Source organism: Camelus ferus, chromosome 30, assembly GCF_009834535.1.
Source record: "Camelus ferus isolate YT-003-E chromosome 30, BCGSAC_Cfer_1.0, whole genome shotgun sequence".
NCBI lineage: Eukaryota > Metazoa > Chordata > Mammalia > Artiodactyla > Camelidae > Camelus > Camelus ferus.
Window position 1 is genome coordinate 17,764,109 of NC_045725.1, and position 20,323 is coordinate 17,784,431.

Sequence of the window (20,323 nt, forward strand, 5' to 3'; positions counted from 1 at the left end):
CTTTCTCTGATGAGGATGACCTCATCTCGGGATCCTTACCTTAATTACGTCCACAGAGACCCTTTTTCCAAACAAGGGCACTTCCACAGGTTCTGGGTGGACATAGCTTTCGGGGATCCACCATTCAGCCCACTACACCCTTGTCTTCCTTTCTCGTTTTTCTTCTTCAGTTTATTGGAACACTTTCTCTCACAGATTTTTGAGAAAGATTGTATGGGAGGTAAATTTTGTGAAACTTTGCATGTCTGAAATGTCTTTATGTATAAATACTAGTAACAGTTTGTCTCAGAATAGATTTCTAGGTTGGAGATCATGTTTCTTCAACATTCTTAAGACAGTGCATTCTTGTCTAGCTTCATGTAGTCTAAAGTCATTTTAATGTCATATCCTTTTTACGTGATTTTTTTTTCTCCCTAGAAGCTTGCAGATTCTTCTTTTTGCCTCAGATGATGAGTTTTTTTTATGAGCATGTCAGTGCCTTTTGTCTGTTCCACCAAGCATTTGGTGAATCATTCAATTTGGAAAATGATGCCCTTCCATTCTGGGAAATGTTCCCGAATTATTTTAATAATGAGTTCCTCTCCTGCACTGGTCTCTTTCTGGAACTCCTATTATTTGGATGCTGAACTTCCAGCATTGTTCCAATTTTCTCACGTATTCCCACCCATTTTATGCACTTTGATCTTTGTGCATTACTTTCTAGGAGGTCTTTGTCTCACAGCTAGTTCCGCTATCATATATTTCAAATGTCCAAGAACTCTGTTTTGTTCTCTGAATGTTCCCCTTTTACAGCTTTATGTTCTCATTCAGTGGAGGCAATTTCTTCTTTTACCTCTCTGGGGATACTGAGATTTGCTTTAGTTATTTTTTCTTCTCAGCACTATTCTCTCTGAATCAGATCTCTTTCCTCCAAATTCTTTTACTTTTTTAATTTTTACATTTCATACTAGTGACTTTCCTTAAACTGTAATCAACAGTAAAGAAAGCAGTCAACCTTACAACCACGTGCCTTCTCATAATTTGGTTATTTTTCCTTTATTATGTTTAAAACTGTCTTCTCTTCCCCCAGCATAGACGTAATGATTCTCCAGACCATCCTTCTTACTCTGCTCACTCTTGGGGTTCGGTAGATTTTTGCCGCTGACTTATTTTGGTTCAGAGCAGAGAGATGTCTGCTTTGGGTTGGTTATGGCTACTCCTGGCATTGTTTTTGTTGTTGTTTTATTGTAATCTGTTTTGCCTGAGAGGAGAGATGGAACCTGTAAGGAACCCCGACACCTACTTCAGAAGAACGCTACTATTCTTAGCCTTTTCCCATTCGGCACTCCTTGGTCAGATTCTGCTTTTGTATAATTTAGGGGGAAAAATCAATGTACTAATAGAATACACAGAAATTGGCCAGACTCTATTATCACTAATCTTTGAGGTTGGAGGGCAAGTGACTTAGCCCCTCTGGTCTCAGTTTCTTCATCTGTAAGATGTAAGGAGTTAAACTAAACCAGAAGTTTCTGGGCTTGACTACGTACCAGTGGGGCAGTAGAGGTGCCTAAGTAGATCTCTGTCAAGAGAAGGGAAAACAGAGTCACCCCTCCCTTCAACCCGAGCAGGCCATTCTTGTCTGTTTCCACCTAAGTTTCTAAGATTTTTGTTGTTTGATTGCATTTTGATGGGGGGGGGGCAATTTTCCTGTCCAAAAAAAAAAATACTAAGTGGTTTTGGTGATGTCATAAGTTCTTTTTGTCTCTGAAGTCCCGTGATTTGATGTAATACTTCTAACTTCTACTGTTCTGGACTCCGAGATTTGTAGCATGAAGGTCCCACACAGTGACTACTGGTCTGTCACATTGATGAGCACAATAGCAGTCTGTCTCATAACATAACATGCAGTTTCTTCCGTGGTTCCGTGGTATGGTGCTGAGAAGTTTTGGCAGTCAGCTTAAATTAATAAAGAAATGTGGTAGCAGACAGGAGGTCCCACACTGAAGGCTTCGAAAAGATTACGATAGCTCCAACGGAGTGGAAATGGTTCTTAACTTTTCTCAAACCATGGCATACCTCAGCAGGCAGATGCTCATAGATTAGTAATCACTTTCCAGCACTGTTGGAGAACAGTTATCCATCATTGCAGTATGGACTGTGTTGCCAGAGAGAATTTTAGGAGGTTTGAATGCAAAATGCATTGAGAATACAGCACTAAAAGAGTTATTTCTTCCACCCTATGAAATGTATTTTACTCTAGAAGATAAATTGTATCATTAGACATTTTTATGCGCTGTCTGACCGTGTACTGGCACCAGTAGATTTCACCCACCCCCAGCCCCCTTAACAAAGTCCAGTAGAACAAATAGCAACTCTTGTTGAGTATTGGAAGACTTGGAGGATAGTGAAAAGGAAGCAGAATCTCTTCCTGCAGAAACATTTGTACCCTCAAAGAGGGAAGAATGTTTCAGTCGTTCTTGCCAGCAAAGGAGAAGTAGACCATGATAGAGAAATTTGGGAAATGATTGTACAAGTATTACGAGTGTTTCATTTGGTAGAGTTTAGTATAGTTCAACGAAAATTCCAGAATAAATTAAGGTATACCAAATAATTTGAGTTCAAAGGGCAGCAAACATTGTGTAAACTGCATAATGGAAGTGTAGTTAAACACTCAAAATAACCTTTTCCAAGCCAAAAATGATAATTCAACAATGAATGTGGCCTCTGAAATTAATCAAACATGGGTTTTGTAGTTTTTTTTTGAAACCATATTTTATATTACACAGTAATACAATTTTGTGGTACAAAATACAAGCACACAAAAAAGGGGAAAACAAATAACCCTAGTGCTACTTTCCCATCCTTTCCCAGATGGGAACCACTTGACAGCTTATTTTGTTTGGTTGTAGATAATAGTTTAGAGCAGTGGTTCTCAAACTTGAGTAGGAATCAGAATTGCCTGGAGGGCTTGTTAAAACGCGGATCGGGGACACTCCAGGGTTTCTGATTCATTAGGTCTGAGTGGGTCCTGTTCCTAAAAAGTTCCGGGAGATGCCAATACCACTGGCCTGCTGATCCGTCACGTGAGCAGCAAGCATAGGGCTCACAGCCACAGATTCCTGACGGCAGTCAGAGGAACCGCAATCCTCCTTGTAGCCTCCCAATGATTCTACAAACACAGGAAGCAGTTGATTTATACCAGTTAATTGAGTGGCTTCATATACTGACTATAACAGACTGTGTGGTAGCAAAGAAACAAACAATCACCGAAGATGGGAATCTAGGTATGTGACCGTGGGAACCAGGGAAAGTACGTTCAGGTCTAGGAAATGTAGCCCTGGCTCATTTTCTTTCATTACCATGTTTTACTCATCAGAAAGATCGAGTATGAACCACAAGTCTGTGAGTCTGATATCTGTTAATTATTGACTGGAGGAAGGCTTTATGGCAAATGGTGGGTTTCAGCTTTAATAAATAATGGGGTTGATTCTGCCCAATGACAGATGTGTGTAATCCTCATTGAAGTCGGTGGCACTTACACAAGAGCATCAGAGCAAAACAGTGTCTTTTACAGAATGTTCTGATTTGGTAAATTATTCACTCTCTCTCTCAAACAGTTGAGGCATATGCTATTGTTCTCTGTGGGGAACAAGAAAAACTCTTTTAGGCAGGATGTAGTTTCAAGTTTTAGACTTGAAAGGTGCAACTGAGAGACGGCATACAATGCTTTTACCCAGAAACCTGTAAATAGAAAGGAGTTAATAACTGTATTGAAAGAGCTTCCGATACTGTGTTCTGGACTGACGGAGGCAGTGGATAACTGGGTGGATACCTGCTTCTCTCTGGATTTTCCACATATCAAATGAATCAGTCGTCTCTGCTAAGCTGTGGCAGCAATTAATAGCATCAGAACCAGTGAGTAAAATCTGAGGGGAACCCCATCATTGTGAAAGATAGATGTAGCTGGGAAAGCTAGTAAGTGTTAAATATTAAGCAGCAAGTGTGGAGACTGTTAAACTGAACTCTGGTCCTCATTTTGTCATTGAGACACTCGGTACCTAGAAGGGCTTTAGTTACCACATCTATAAAATGGAGAAATTACTGTCTTCTCAGTCTGCCTTCCTGGGATGCTGTGATCAGCAATGATGGAAAACATGTCACAATAATAAAAAGCACTAAAGTAATTAAAGAATAAACATTAGAGGAAGCATTCAAATACCCATCCTAGTGGCCCTTAGGCAAAAACGTAAACTTACACCCTCTGGTTACCAGGCTAGTCAGGATATGAATCTCCTTTAAGATATCTAGTCTTTAAAAAAAAAAATTCAGTCTGTTGGAGCCTTCAACGATCTTCTCTGAAGCCCCATATTTCATCACCAAAAATGATGGCCAAGTTATGATTGCATGTGCATATGACCAACTGTCCCCATCTCAACCAAGTGTTTCTTTAATTCTTGATCAGCAATGCATCTTCCTAGGTTTGAGGACAAAAAGGGGGAAAAAAACCTCTAAAAGGAAAAAAAAAGGCTATTTTATGTTATTCTTTGTTGGCTTGTTCCACAACCATTCTCACTTTCCTCAGAATTATTCCTCATTTCTTGAGACTCTGTGGTTAACTCTTGTTTCTTCAGATGCTCCAATACTCAGTAACTATCTCTAGTTCCTAACAAAAATTGATCCAGAAATGGCCGATAAATACAATTTAAAAATACGCCTCAAACTTCCATGAAGCAGTGGTAATTGAGAAGGTGGAAACAAAGTCAATGTGTTTTTTTTTTTCCTCCAGTAGTAACATGCTTTTGTAAACCATCAGAATACTGTCTGCGGAGGGAGGTGTGATGGGGAAATAGGTATGAGAATATTCAATGTGCTCAACACCAGCGTTGATGCAGGATCACCGACAGGGAGAGAAGAGAGGGGAAATGCATAAATGAAACTAGCTTTGACTGCTGCTTCGTCGTTTCTCTAGAAATTGTCATGTGGAATGGCATCGGGCTGACACTGATTGCTGTTCAGTCTGTGGGATCCTCCAGCTTATTCTGCAATGCTGTAAACGTCTTACCCTGTAGACGCTGTGACTTGATTCGAATGCAAAGTTTCAAGCTACAATGACACCACCTGCCACCTCCTGCTGTTTCTAGGCAGGAGGCATGTATCAGATTGCTTCTTCAAAGCAGGAGACTTGGGGTCAGAGAAGTTCATTGTGCACTCTGCATGCCCCAGATGTGGAAGGGATAGCTCCTGGATATTTGGTGTTAGAGATTTAGAGCAAATTTGGAAAAGAGGAATTTGTGACGTAACTTCCAAAAGCCACTGCCTCCTTCTTCGTCCCCCTCCTCTCTCTTTTTCCCTCCCCTTCCTCTTTTTCCTTTCCTCTCCTCCTTCTCTTTTTCCTTTTCTTCTTCTTCTTTTTTCTTTTTTTTTTTGAGCTATGGACCTTGTGGCGTCAGGGTTCAAGTTCCCTGATAGACACACTGACCTCCCAGTCACTGCTAATGCTCAGTTACAGTATTTCTCAAACGTTAATGTACCTGTGGCGCCCCTGGTTAAAGTGCTGACCCTGATTGAGTAGGTGTGAGACTGACCTTGTTTGTGATTCAAACAAGCTTCCAGATGCTGCTGCTGTTCTGGTCCAGGGAAGAGTCTGTGACTTCAGGAAAAGTACAGAGTAGTTTAGATTCCTACCAACCTTTTGGCTAAATATGGAGAGCTCAAAAAGATTTAAATTAGAAGATTCATATTCTAATCTGATACCATTTCCTATAATTATTCTTATAGTCCTTTTCTGCATAATAAAGTAAGGGTTTGATAGCAAATATATAGGACAGAGAGATTGATGAAGGCAAAATAAAACTGAGCACGTGGAGGAAGATGGACATCCATCTTACGTGGGGAGACTTCAAAAATGGGAGAAGCAAATCTTTCAGTTGAATTAGAAGAATTGATTCTCAATAGCCTGTGTCTTGGAGAAGGGAAGCAGTGATTCCTGGCTTTGAATCTACTCACTGCTGGCAGGGGATTCTTGCCTTTTTAGCGGTTTTATTCACAACGGATGTTTCTGTTAATAGGTCCCACCTCATTTCAAATGCTGCTCCCCACTGCCCCCCTCTCCAGGTAAAGGTCAGGGTCACCTGTCGCCCTGTGACACAGAACACACACCAGATAGAAGCTTCGTCCTGGAGTGAAATCCCTCTCATCTGAATTTCTTGGGTTGACATGTCTAAGACTCGACACTGCTTCTCATCGTGGTTTGACCTTGACTGAGCCCTTCTCTCTAACTTTACACGCTGCTTCTATAGTCAGTGCGAAGCACAAGTGTTCTCTTTTTACAAACATTTATTGTGAGCACCATAAACATTTTGACCCGATCTTCTTCTTTTCCAAGTTTTCTGTAAATATAATTAGAGCAGATATAAATCGAAATGATGGCAGTCCTTCTGCAGTTTTCTGATGTTCCCAGGAGTGCTGTTGGGCTCTTTAATTGCTTACTAATGTAAAAATATCATTGTTAGTAAAGCATAAATCATGGCAGTTTTGCCCCACTAGAGACTAAAAGCAGCACAAGATGTGGTAATTAAGATATCCTAATAGATCTGGCGGTTTCTATAATAGGAGCTTTTAACGGGGTAGGAAAAATGGCATGCTGCAGTCAAGCAACATGGAAAACAGGAAGTTTTCTTCAGGCAAAAGAGCTCACCTGCTCGAAGAACAATAGCGAGTCAGCAATAGCAGACTGTTTCCCCCCTTTTTCTCTCTTTTTGCTTTTCTACTCACAAGGTAGCTTATTCATACAACTTTGGGCTGAGAAGAGCTTTGTACATTGTGAGAACCAGAGAATCTTCAGTTTGGAACGTAATTCTTTTGCTTTAATGACCAGAAATCTGAGACTGAGATGGACAGAGCAGTTGATCTTAGCTAGCTGGGAGTCGAGCTGAGACTAGAAACCAGGTACCTGCTTGCAGGTAAGGGACTCTTACACACAGTTCATCAAATATTCTCAAAAAAATGTCAAGCCATGAGCGTTCTTTTTATTATTTTATTAACCCCTGGTCAGCTTATCTGCTTTTAAGACTTATTGGAGTTGGGCATTGCTGATAACATTCGGTTGGCAGAGCAGAAAAATGTTAGACTTCGGGTACTGGGGACAGAAGGACTCCACACTCCCCTCTGAAGGACAGGAAAAAGATTATGCTCCCAGATCAGTTAATGCTTCCTCATGGCTTCTAAAGGAAAAAGAGGCGTCTCTGTTAAAATGTGGAGCTGTGCCTTTCAGACCTGATGTTTAGGAGCAGTACGCAGCAAAGGAAAAATATCAATTTAAATTCAACTAGTATTAATTAGAATTATACACACAGAGGAGTGGGGGGGCCACAGTGCAGAGGCAAGCAACTTCAGTTCTGCTTACCACCTCTCCAGCCTGACACAGAGCCTTGCACCAAAGGCTCTCAGAATGTTCTCAGGCTATGAATTTTCCTTTTTTGTTTTGCTAATTTCTTTTCCCCTTTTATTTTTATCCCCCCTCATTTATTCATGATCTGGAGCACCTGCTATTGTACGTTCATGCTCTGTGCCAGGTAATAAGGAGAGAAGATGATCCTGACCTACATTTTATCTTCCCACTGGAATTTATAGTCGGGTGGTTGAGAAATACAGAAGTTAAATATGCAAACAAACACAAATATAATTGTGGTGGGATCTGTGAAAGGACATACAGGTGCCGAGAGGACATAGGCTTAGCGATTTTGTAGGGTGATCTGGGGGTAATATGTAAGCTGCGGAAAGAGAACTTCAGAGAAAGAGAAGAACGTGGGAAAGGGGGATGAGTTGAAGGCAAGGTCAGTCTGTTTGGGGAAATGAAAGAAAGTAAATAGTGAAACTGGAACACAGAAGGTGAGGGGCCCAGAGGCACAGGATGAGGTGAAGAATTGGACAGGGATCAGACCAGGATCGTTTTAACTTTAAAATGATGTAAGTGGGGTAAAGATACATTGGAACCTCTATGTACTATTTTTTCAGTTTCCTATAAATCTGCAGTTGTTTCAAAATAACAAGTTTGAAAAAAAGTTTTCTCCAAGTACTTGTAGATAATGGATTATGGCGGCATGAGCTCCACCAGAGACCAGCGGAGGGGGGCCATCCGTGGTGCTGGTGAGAGATGCGGAGCATCTGATGTGGGGAATGGGAGAAAGGGAAACTCAGGTGTCCTTGGGAGTTTTATTTCAGTAGCTGTTCTGGATTCAAATTGTTGATGTGTTATAATTTGGGAATGAATGGGGAAGAGTAGGTTAGCAGAGGCTGGGATGTTTGGAAAATCTCTAAGACATTTACATGACCGTACTCAAGAGGAACAGTCTGGGAGGTGATGTAAATTGACAGTAGGCAGGATATGTTGAGAGAGAAAAGGAAGTGTGCCTAAGACCGTGCCATGGGGAAAACCAGGGGTGAGAAGTCAAGAGGAGCAAAGACTAGTGATGTAGGATGAAAAGCAGGAGAACAGTGGTATTTAAACCAAAGGAGGAAATTATTTCACAAGTGAAGAAATGGTGAAATGCACAAATATTTCTGAAAGGTGGAGTGGGAAATTAGTGTTCATTAGATTTGTCAGTACAATGTCTTGATTATCTTGACCCAAGAGATTTAGGGTAGGGGAGCTGGTGAATATTTAGGAAAAGATACTAAGTGGACAACTCTTGAGAAGAGAAGAGAGACATGTAGCCATAGCGACAGGTAGATGGAGAATCAAAATAGGTGTTTTATAAAAATCTGCACATTTATAAATATTGATGGGAATGGTCAAAGAGTGGGTGAAGACTGATGAAAGATGGATCCAGGCTCTGTGTGGAGAGAGTGATCTTAAAAGCAGGTACAGTTTTCTCTACTGATGCCGGGAGAGAGGATAAGAGATACAACTTTACAGGTAGATCTGAGTTTTGTTTGTAGGAAGGTGGAGAAATTCAAGTTGCATGATTCTTTTTTCTCACTGACGGGTGAGAGAAGCTACGGGGAGAGTTTAATGGGGGCGGAAAGGACACAATACTTGTCGACTGGAAAAAAAATGCAAACCTAAAAGTTGAGAGTTATGTTTTATTCAGTAGATGTAATGAGGACTTAAGCCCAGGATAACGGCTTCTCAGACAGCTCTGAGACTGGACTGCTCTGAAGAGGCAGGGGAGGAGCCAAGATACAGAGGAGTTTTGCAACCAAAACCAGGTAGTAGGAACATCAAAAGATTACTGTTACTTAAAGAAAACCAGATATTTCAAGTTAAGGAATTTGGCACCTTTCTGTGTATGGGAAGATGCAAGAGTCTGAGCTCACTGAAATTGTTCCTCTGATTTGCACCTTAGCTATCTAGGGCCAGCGTCCTGCTCTTTCCCATCCGAGTCCACTCAGGGGGAACAGTTGCGGGTGGCGGTGGTGGCGGATGACTTGATGGCTGCAGTGTCCTTTGTTTACTGATACAGTAGGCGATATTTTTCACTCACGTACTTTATCATAAAGACTGAGAAATGGAGGCTGCCGAAACAGAGTAGTGTTGCCAGGCAGTGTGTGATTTTCCTCTGGAAGTGTTCAGCTTCTCAGGTGAGGTACATGGAAGGCACACGATAGAGTGCACACTTCCAGGACTTGGCTTTTGCCAGACATGTGCTTCTATAAAAGAAGACAGGAGCAGGCAGTCAGTGGCATTTGCCAAGTCATCATTATGTTACCCCGTCGTAGCCATGACCACAGCCAGCTAGGGTTCAGTTAAGGCCACAAAGCGGAGGGGTGTGTTAAAAAAGAAGCTGGGGAGATACATTAATTTGCTGATCACATAGTGGCAATTCTAGATCATGCAGAGGAAAGGTTTAAAGGAAAAGAAGGCAGAAGATGTAGATACGTGTATAAGATTAAGAGATAAACTAAGCCATTGGGAATGGCCAAGGAAGTTCTGATTTCTGGCAATGAGGTTTATAAAAAAACAACGATCCTGCAGGGGTTTTTTTGAGCATGATACTTGATGGCTCTAACACTCCAGTTTTCCTCTGAGCTCATGTGAATGTAAGATGCCAGCCCTGAAATTTGGGAGGAACAGTCATTCTGGAATTGCCTTTACTCCCTGGAAAGCTTACCCATCCTCCTCTAAGAAACCATCAGGGTCTATTGAAGGAAAAAGAAAAAAACATCTTTTTTCTTTCTTCAATGTACGACAATAATACACAAGACATAAGAAAAACTTAAACTCACAAGGAACCAGGAAGTTGAATTTTCTTTTCTAGGATGGGTTTATATTCCCGGAATCTCTTCGGAAAGAAATCTGCAGGTTCTGATATTACTGTGGTCACATCAGTTTATTTTGGTAATATTTGCATGGTATTTCTTTTTCTGTTCTTAAAATGTCTAGATATCTTTGTTTTTAATGTCTAACCAGTCTGACAATCTTAATAGTTTAACTGGAGAATTTGGTCCACTGACGCTTGGTCATTGACATGCCTGGGTTTACACCCATCATCTTTTTATTGGTCCTGGTGATTTCGGTTTCCTCTTTGTTCCCTTTCATGCCTTTGCAAAGTTAAACATTTTATGACTATTCAGTGTTTTCACTCTAATGACTTAGTGATACATTCGTTCATTTATAATTTTGTTTAGTGGATACTCTAGAGAGATCAACATGTGCCTTTGAATTACTATGGTCAAATTCAAATTATTCCTATCCCTAATGGTAGAATCTTTGAATAATTTAACTGCATTTACCTCTTCCTTTCCTCTGATTTTCGTTACGAATTTTAATTCTAAATATATTTTAAAGCTCATAAGACATTAATTCCATTGAAATACAGTTACCCACACACATTTACCTTTTATGTTTCCATCTGGCATTTCCTTGTTTCTTTCTGGTTAAATAACTCCCTTTAGAATTTTCTTTTGTGCAAGTTTGCTAGTGATAAACTCAGTTTTTGTTAATCTGATGTTTATTTTGTCTTTATTTTTGAAGGCTGTTTTTGCAGGGTGTAGACTTCTAGGTTAGCTGTTTTGTTTTGTTTTGTTTTGTTTTGTTTTGTTTGACTTCCATCATTTCTTTTGATAAGTCAGTTATAAGTTTATTATTGGTCCTTTCAGAGAAATACCTGTTTTCTCTGTTTTTATTTTATCTTATTTTATTTTATTTGGTTTTGGCAATTTGATTATGATATGGCTAATTCTGTGGTGTATGTATGTGTGTGTTGGTGCTGTCTTGCTTGGAGTTCATTGAGACTCTCCAATCTGAGAGTTAAGGTCCTTAATCAGTTTAGAAATTCCTTAGTCATTATGTCTTCAAATACTGCATTTTGCCTCATTTCCTCTGTCTTAATAGTATTCCAATAACTTGCATGTTACGTATGTATATTGTGTCTACCATTTTGTATTCTCTTTTCCATATTTTTTATTTAGAAGTAAGTTGCTGAGGTTTTTCTATAGACTTTCTCCATTTTATTCAGCTTGTTTTGTGCAGTGTCTAATTGTCTGATAAACTCATCTATTAAGTTCTTAATATTACCTATTAAGTTTTGTAGTTTCAGCATTTTTATTGGATCGTTTTAATAAATTCCAGTGCTCTAGTGGAATTATTCATTCCCTGCATCTTTCTCCAACTTACTCTTTATTTTCTTAAACTTACAATTAAAATACTTGGCTCATCGTGGATCTATTTCTCTTGTCCTTTTTTTTTTTCTTATATTAGTTTCAGTGTTCTGTATCTTGTCATGTCTAGTATTTTTTGATTGATTGCTAAATATTGTATATAAAATTTTTAGTTTACTCAGCTTCTAGTGCCTTGCTGCCCAGAGTCCCAGAGTCGGGGACTGAAGAGTTTAACCAAATAAGGGACTGAGGTGACTCAAGACTTGCTTGCAGTTTCTACCATTCACTTTTGTTCCTACAATGTAGTCCTCCAATGGTTTTAACAAAGAGCTTGGTGTGATCACTTGGGCCCCTCCCCTGATGGGTCCACAGCCTAATCATTGTCTTCTCAGCAGGCAAGGACTGTCGGAAAAATCATTTTGCTTCTTAGAGGCTTTGCAATTAGCTTTTAATTCTCCTATAAAGCTTCTAAATCTGGCATGTATCTTGAGAACACTGACATTACTTAGATTTTCTTTTCCTCTTCTGAGTAGGAACCTGAATGCGCAAGTCTCTATTTTTGTGTCTGCGAGACCATAAAAGAAGTCCTACTGGTTTCTCTGTCCCCGCCTTTAGGCCTCTGCCCAGGCAAAGCTTGGATTCTTAGATTCTTTCTAGACACCAGAAATTGGCAAATGCCCCAAGGAAAAAGCTTCTATAAAACGTCTACTTGCTTTCTCCTCTCTCTGAAATCTTGACCTATTTGAGTTCTCATCACTTCAGCAAAAATCTGATACCCTTAAACAGATTAAAAAAAAAAAATTCTCAGCTTTTCTGATTTGTCTTTGCAGGAATTATGGTTTTCCACAGGCTACTGCATCTCACCTAGAGACACAGACATTTAAAAACAATGTCATCTTGCCAAGTAAATCATCCCAAGGGATTTTGCCCTTCAACTGAATGGGCTTGAGAAATTTTAAAGGCTTTGTTTGCTGACTAAGTTTCTTAGCAGTCGGGAGCTTTGTGATGCATTTTTCTGAGACAGTATTGCCAACAGCTAAGAACAGTGGTTTTGGTATCAGGGAATTCCAACCGTGGCTGAGTGGCTTACTATCTATGCAACCTTGGCCAAAGTAGTAGATATCTCTACATCTCACTTTTATTATCTGCAAAATGGGCTTACTGCGTTTATAAGTAGGATTAAAGGAGAATGTATTTATTGATTACTTACTTTTATTATGCTAAATGTTGTGTGTGTGTGTGTGTGTATAAATAATATATATGTACACAATCTCATTTTAATATGCTATGTACCATAGTACATACTAAGGATGCAGTAGGGAGTAGCAGTATTATTTCTCATCTTGATTATAATCCAGCCTCTATTTTGGCTTCGGGAGAAATCACTAATTACCCTTGGTCTTATCTCCCATCATCTACCCTTTTAAATGCAGAATATGGATAATGTAAATATAGGCCAAAGATTATTACTTAACTTATGATACTCATATGATTTGTGAGGAATTTAGCAATCAGACATGTGTAAATCAGCAAAGCCCGCAAATAAATAAAGCCCTGTTGTTTATCACTTTAATACTCAGGACAACGCAGAAACTACCTGCAGGGTGGTTTCCCGTCTCTTATGGGCAGTAGCATAGCTAGTGTTCTCCGTGGGCTGACTTGGCACTCTGCGTGAAAATATCAGGAAGTTTTTAGGGTTAAATCCTTAAAGTACCAGGTACTCCAGTGACATTTGGGCTCCTGCCTGAGGAATTCACGTCTAGGCGCTTGCACACGTGTGGTTCGCAGGCTGGGGCGCCTTTGGCTGAGGTCCCCGTGGCTCCCGGGGTGGCATGTATTTGCACTTCATTTCACTGGCCCTGTATGTCTGACTTGGTGACATCTGTTAAGGAGGCAGCAAAGAGAAGACGTGCATATGAAACCTCCGTGAATGCAGGCTGCATTTCAACAAGCCGAGGCTGTTACCTTACCATTTATTTTGTGGCCTTTAGGGCTTTGACAGGCAATACCCAATCTGTTTCTCATCAGTTTAAATCTCAATATTTACTTTTAAATGTTTTACTCTAAAATCTTTAAAAAAGAAAAAAGAGGGTTATAGCTTGTTCATGTCATAAAATATTGGCTTCTTTCACATCTTCACAGAAGAGATTTGGGTATAACATCTAAAAGAAACAAGAACCTTTTTACATATAATGAAAGAAATAATTATCAACGGAAACATGAAAAAAAGAAACCATGAACTTAACATAAGCTACAAACGCTCAGTGTTGACACCTTTTTCTTCTCTCAGTGACTTTCAGTTGCCCACACACAAACCAGAGTCCCCTTCCATTTTTGTCTCACCCAGCCCCTGTTAAGAACTGATTTTTAAATTTTAAGATGAATTCTGAGATAAGTCTGTTGGTGGTGGGTGCTGATTATCCAATCAAGCAGATCTTTAAGGAAGATGTTCCTCTAAATGAAAGCAGGGATCTTAGACAACATGGATCTTGAACCTTCCTAATCAAGTAATGGTCCATGTGCGTTAGGGACACCATCTCCTGGAGCCTGTGAGACATGCAGACACTGCAGCCTCATCCCAGATACACTGATCTGCAGCTTAACAAGATCCCCCGTTGGTCCATACGCACCATGAAGTCAAAGCCCCGATCTAGACCAGGGATTGACAAATTTTAAATTTAAAGGGTCAGATAGTAAATCTTTTAGTTTTTCAGGCCAGTCTCTGTCACAGCTGCTAAGCTCTGCTGTCAAAGCATGAAAGAAGCCATGGACAGCACAGAAAGGAATGAGTCAGATTGGCTCCAATAAAACTTTATTTATGGACATTGAAATTTGAATTTCATATAATTGTCACATGTCACAAAATGTTATTCTTTTGATTTCTTCTCAACCATTTTAAAATACCCAAATTGTTGTGGAACAAGGCAGTCTGGTACCACAGGTGGTAAACGAATTTACCAGAAACAAGGAAAAGTTTATTAGATACGCTGCTGCAGGCAAACACAGGCAGAATGGTGAGGGATGTCTGTCCCGAGGGCCGGTTGCTGAGGTCTTTTATAAAGGAAGGTAGCCTTTAACTCTTTGTGCTTACGTGGCACAGGAACCAAGAGCATTGCAGGGTACCTCATTAGTCCGTGCACAATTCTGATTGGTTGATGTTGAGGTAACAGAGACGGGAGGGGGTTGTGCAGGGGTGGGGCTGGGGATTTCGGCAGGAGTTTGTGTTGTGACCGGTTCTGGAGGTCAGGCTTCTGAGCATTGTACAGATGATCGTTATTTCAGCTAAGGCTTTATTATCTTTAAAGGGCAGCAGCCGGGCATCTGAGGGGCCTTGGAGCAGGAATTTGCCTGACGTCTGTGGACCCCACAGACGCTAGGTCCCAAGCTATCACTTTGTATGTTGGGAGAGGAATGCTTTTTGTGTTTTCTGGTTTATGTCTTCATGGCATGAGTGATTGGGGCACAGGGAGACACCTTGTGACTGGAGCCCCCTTTGGCTCTCTGTGGGGCCTCTTGCTTGTCCTCGAACCCTGCACAAACCATTCTTAGCTCACAGGCCATCCAAGAATGGGTGGCAGGCTGGATCCAGTTTGCCATCCCCGGAGCATATCGGAGGATCTCGTTTACTTTACTTCTTTAGGGGTGCTCGCTGCCCTCCTTAGTGCCTGTCCTTGTTTGCTCAGGTTGACATATCAAAATGCCGTGGACTGGGGAGGCGGGGGTGGGGCTTAAACAACAGAAAGTTATTTCTTTTCTTTTTTTTTTTTTCATTGAGATACAGTCAGTTTACAGTGTGTCAACTTCTGGTGTAAACCATGATGTTTCAATTATACATATACATGCATATATTCCTTTTCATATTCTTTTTCATTATAGGTTACTACAAGGTACTGAATATAAGTCCCTGTGCTGTACAGAAGACACTTGTTATTTATCTATTTTATATGCAGTAGTTAGTACCTGCAGATCTTGAGCTAGTTATTTCTTTACAGTTCTGGAGACTGGAAGTCCCGGGCCAGGGTCTGTTAGTGTGGGTTTCTGGGGCAAGTACACTTCCTGGCTTGCAGACAGCTTCCTTCTCACTACGTCTCACATGGTGGAGAGAGAGCCAGACTTTGGGTGTCTCTTCTTATGAGAATATTAATCTTCTTGGATCAAGGCTCTACCCTTAAGATTTCATTTAGCCTTAATTTCTTCTGCAAAGGCCCTATCTCCAGATACAGTCACATCGATGCTTCAGCATATGAATTTCAGGGGATACTGCTCAGTCCATGGCCGTGCTCAATGTAGCCTTCTCTCAGCATGCTGCCCACGGTCGTGTCTGTCATCTGCAGTGTCCCGTTGTCCTTGTGAACTGTGTTTCTTCTTTGGCACTTAAAGAAGGTCTTGTATATTTATGACAGTATATCCCATTTCTTGAACTAAATTGCAAGCTCCTGGAATCCAGACAGTGCTGATGAAGGATCCAGGAATTCAAATAAATTTAAATGCCTAAGTTGAGCTTGATAGTTGATGATGGCCAACTAGAAATGATGCAGCCTGATCTTTTTCTGCTCTTGGGTCTCCTACTTTGCTAAGTGATTTCAGGTTACGCAAGCATCCTTTTGGTCTATTTCCTCGTCTCTCTTGTGGGGGAAGAAGGATGAAGATACATCTGTGTTCTCTCTGGAGGGATTAACAGTTACTCTTTAGAGGTTATTTTGAAGAGTCTGTGCTCTGTGCACTGTAGTATCTGGTACATAGAGTGGACCTAGGCGTTAGAGAAGACCTGAACTGTATAAACCTTCCTGTTTCACCTACTTTTCTGATGGAATAAGAAGACCGTTATTCCATTCCCTGATCTCCTGGTGGAGCGTTCTTACTCCCTTTTCTTACTCCTCCCCCATCACGTATCTGTTTGGCAGCCATCATTAACTCAAGGTCCTTGCTTAACAAAGTGCACTTCAGTGCATTTTATTTACTATTAATGTTTCAACGTTGTCAACTATCAATCTTAAATATTAGGTCACAGTGAGTTGATTCTCTGGGGAGCCATTCTGTGTTGCTCCCTGCTGTATATTTTCTAGTGTTTTTTTGCCCAGTCCCTTTTTAATGTCTCCCAAGACAGCTTCTCTCACTTGCTTTGGAAATGTTTGCGTTAGTGACTCACGGTGCAAACAGATGGGGACTCGGGTAGGGTCCCCATAAATCATTCTCAAGGGTTATCTATGTCACAGTCAGAATTTAAAGCCTGAAGGAAGAGTGAATGACTTAGGGATAAACCCTGTAGATCATTTCATCTACTTTGCTGCCTTCTGGCTGTAATAGGCATGAATTAACACTTTCCCTGCCTCCACCCTTTTGGTCCTCTATTTTCAGCTGGGGCTAGGGTCCCTGATTCCATATGGCTTTAGTCATCCAGTTCCGTCCTGGAAACATAATTGTCACTAGGTTTTCTGCTCACACTGAGTAGAAACACAGCTGGCTGGGCACAGGTGTTCTTGCTGTGTTACAGACATTCACTGCAAAGTGGCTGCACCCTGCATCTCCTGCTCCAGGTGAGTTCTTGTAGAATGCCTGCAGACAATGCAGCGTCATCCAGCCAGGGGTGCAAGGACGCATGGAGAGGATTCATGAATGGCAAATGAAGATGCTGAACAGGAATACTCTGAGCAGAAGCCATGTGTTAACATCCAGAAACCGTGATCTCTTAGGGAGAAATTCATCTCTTGATGTTTCATTCATTCTGTTATGTATCATACAAGGAAGCAGACAGTCCTGTAGGATTGAATTTGGAATAAATAAAAATGAAACAATTCGAGCCACTGTAGTACTTGTTGCGGGCAATGCTGAGCAAGCTTCCTTTGTTGTGCAATTATTTTGGCGCTAACAACTCTGCCTGTTTATCTCCCAAATCGGTTTCTTGGCTATTTTCTCCCTCTCTTATCTTTCCATGCAGAAACTTCAGATGAGAACACTTTTCTCTTAAAATTAACTTGTGTCGTTTAAAATGATCCAACATTAACTTGAATAACATTTCTTTCATACTGGAACTCTAGAACGTTGTTTCAAAATCTTTTTTGTGATTTGTAAAATTTGTTTGTTTGTTTGTTTAATCCTTCTGCAAGGAGAGAGGATAAGAATACTTCTGAGTTGTGTGATCTTGAGCAAGTGACTTTGATCCTCAATTTCCTCAGCTGCAAAATTGGGATTAAATTTTTATTTCCCTAAGGAACTGAAATCCTTAGGGAACGTACACAAAGCAATTAGAGTAATTCACACAGGCACATATTAGATGATCAGTGTTTTCTGATGGGTGTTCACTGGTTCTGATATGTCATCCATCCCAGAAAATAACTGTGTTACATTGAGAGGAAGGGGAGGAAAGTGATTTCTTAGAGCATCTTTATTTGAAACCTTTGCACATTGGTAATTTTGTATTAGAGACTTTTCCTCAGCTCCTGTTCAGCCGAGTGCGTGGGTCTGCACGTTATTGCCGAAATGATAAGCAGCAGCACTCGTTATGCCTAAAGACTCTCAGCACACTTTTATTAAAGATGGAGCAGGTGTCTGCAAAGAATTGGAGTCTAGTAAATTGTGCAACAAATGGTGTGCCAGAATCAATTTACTGCAGTCCCCTGAATACAATCACTTTCTCTTTACCAGCTTCCAGCATGAACCTCTAAGCACACCTTATATGCGTGTATCACACATAACTGAATGCCTCTATGTTGTCTCTCTTAAGCAGAAGTTGATACCACGAAAGATAATGTAAAAAAAAGGGAATAGCTATCAAGTTGAATTATAGTCTTCCAAATTGCTGCTTGGGAAAGGAAGAACAGATGGAAGTGTGGAGTATCAGCGTTTGGGGGTTTCGTGGTGCTTGCAGCGGATTTCGTACCGATGAAGAAGCTGAGGCGTAGAGAGTGGAAGTGGCACACCCAAGAATGGAGGGGTCAGATTTTAAATCCATGCTTATCATCTCTGGTTCCCCTTTTATTTTTCTCTGCAATGTGTTGCTATCGGAATTTCTTGGTGGGTATTTCTCCTTATCAGTTGTGCTTAAGGTAATGTTATAAATTGTTCCTTCTTCTAGAGCATGTGATGGAAAACAGACCAACTTGTGTTCATCTGTTACGGGCCAGCTGCTGTATACACAGTTTCTCTTTGTCTTTGGGCTCTCCGAGTTATCTTGATTATACGAGTGGGAGCAATTTAAATGAAAGATGTGAATGTTGGCTTTTCAAGATTCATAGTCTGTAAATAGAGAAGAGACATTCGAACTTGCCTGCACATATTCTGATTCTTGGAGTGAATGCGAATGTTTCCACGGTTCTGAGTGGGAAGGGCTCTGGTCCTGACTCACAGCTCTGCGTTTTCATGTATGTTTAGAAGACAGAGCACTTCACGGTCTTGATATTTATGCTCGATATTGTATAAAGATTTGTTTTACAGACATTCCAATGGATAACTTGGTTCAAAGACTTTTTTGTTTGGGCAAGTTAGTGTTAAAGAAGTTGTAATCTCAAAGAGGGATAACAAAGAAAATAAAGAAGAAAATGTTTGGTTCCCCTCTGTAGGAACAAGCATATCGACTGTATCTCAAAGAATATGAGTTACAAATAATAATGCCTGAACTATTTTTATTTCCTTGCTATGGTGTTCATCACCACCATTCTTTCCCATGGACCTCTGCATCCTGAAATTTTCTTGATTATAAACACTATTTTAAAAATGTGTAATTTTCCATGTGTGCGCATTCTGAGGAGCAGGAGTGGGAGATAGCCTCGCCTGTTAGGGGGATTTCTGATTTAGATTTTCTTACTGTTATAAGATAATACGGTGATGAAATATACTGGGCTGCTGCGCATCTAGACTTGATCTTTCCATCCATTATACAGGAGTAAAGGATACTGGCATCATTCTTGTAGAAATAGTAGTGCCGCAAATAGCCAATCTATTGTTGGTTCCAGTTTGGAAGCTGACAAACACTTGCTTTATTGCCCTGCCACGTGCAAAGTCTGTCTTTCTGCCTACACAGCACAAGTCAGCAACCTACATGATTCTTCCGGGATATTCTAAAAGCCCCAAGGTGGGAGTGCATACAGTGTATATTTGGCATTCAGAATCAGATGTGGAAGTGAATTCAGTGACATCCTAGGAGAACTTCCAAATATTTCAGAATATTTTTTTGGGTAGTCTGTTCTACTTGCGTTCTTTAGTTTGTGCTGTCCTGCTAGTGTTTTTCTTTGTCACGTATGTGCCGTTTGGGATTTTGATTCAGCAAAACAAACTAGTTTATTAACTAATTTTGCTTTTTAGAGGGGCCTCTTTCACCTGAAGAGGCTGAAAGGCTAAATCAAATTGGGGAGGGTTTTTTTTTATTTGCTTCTATATTTTACCTTTTTAAATAAAGATGAACAACCATAGCAACAACACCTTAAAGTCATGTCTGTTTGATACCAAGGTGAAATACTCCATTAGTAAGATGAGAAAAATAGGAGTTAGAGGTTGGACAACTACATGATTTGTCATCTGAACTGGGACACTTTTGAGAGTGAAAGGTCATCACAGCGCACATGCTGTAGGCAAGAAGGGGTTCAGGGTCGCCCCTCTGACAGGTGCGTTGTGTTGCTGATCTAAGCACGCTCAGGCTCTCAGAAAGTAGACTAAGCAAAGTAACATCTTAGTTGTGCTAAATCTAAATCACCTCTGGACTCAAACATCCATAAGAACAGAAATAATCATCACAAATATATGTTAA

At 40.5% G+C, this 20,323-nt stretch overlaps 1 protein-coding gene across 1 annotated transcript in view; it reads left to right on the forward strand.

The window, feature by feature from the left end:
* Positions 1–20,323, forward strand: part of DCC (DCC netrin 1 receptor) — a 986,493-nt gene that overhangs the window by 121,643 nt on the left and 844,527 nt on the right. The window lies entirely within an intron of this gene.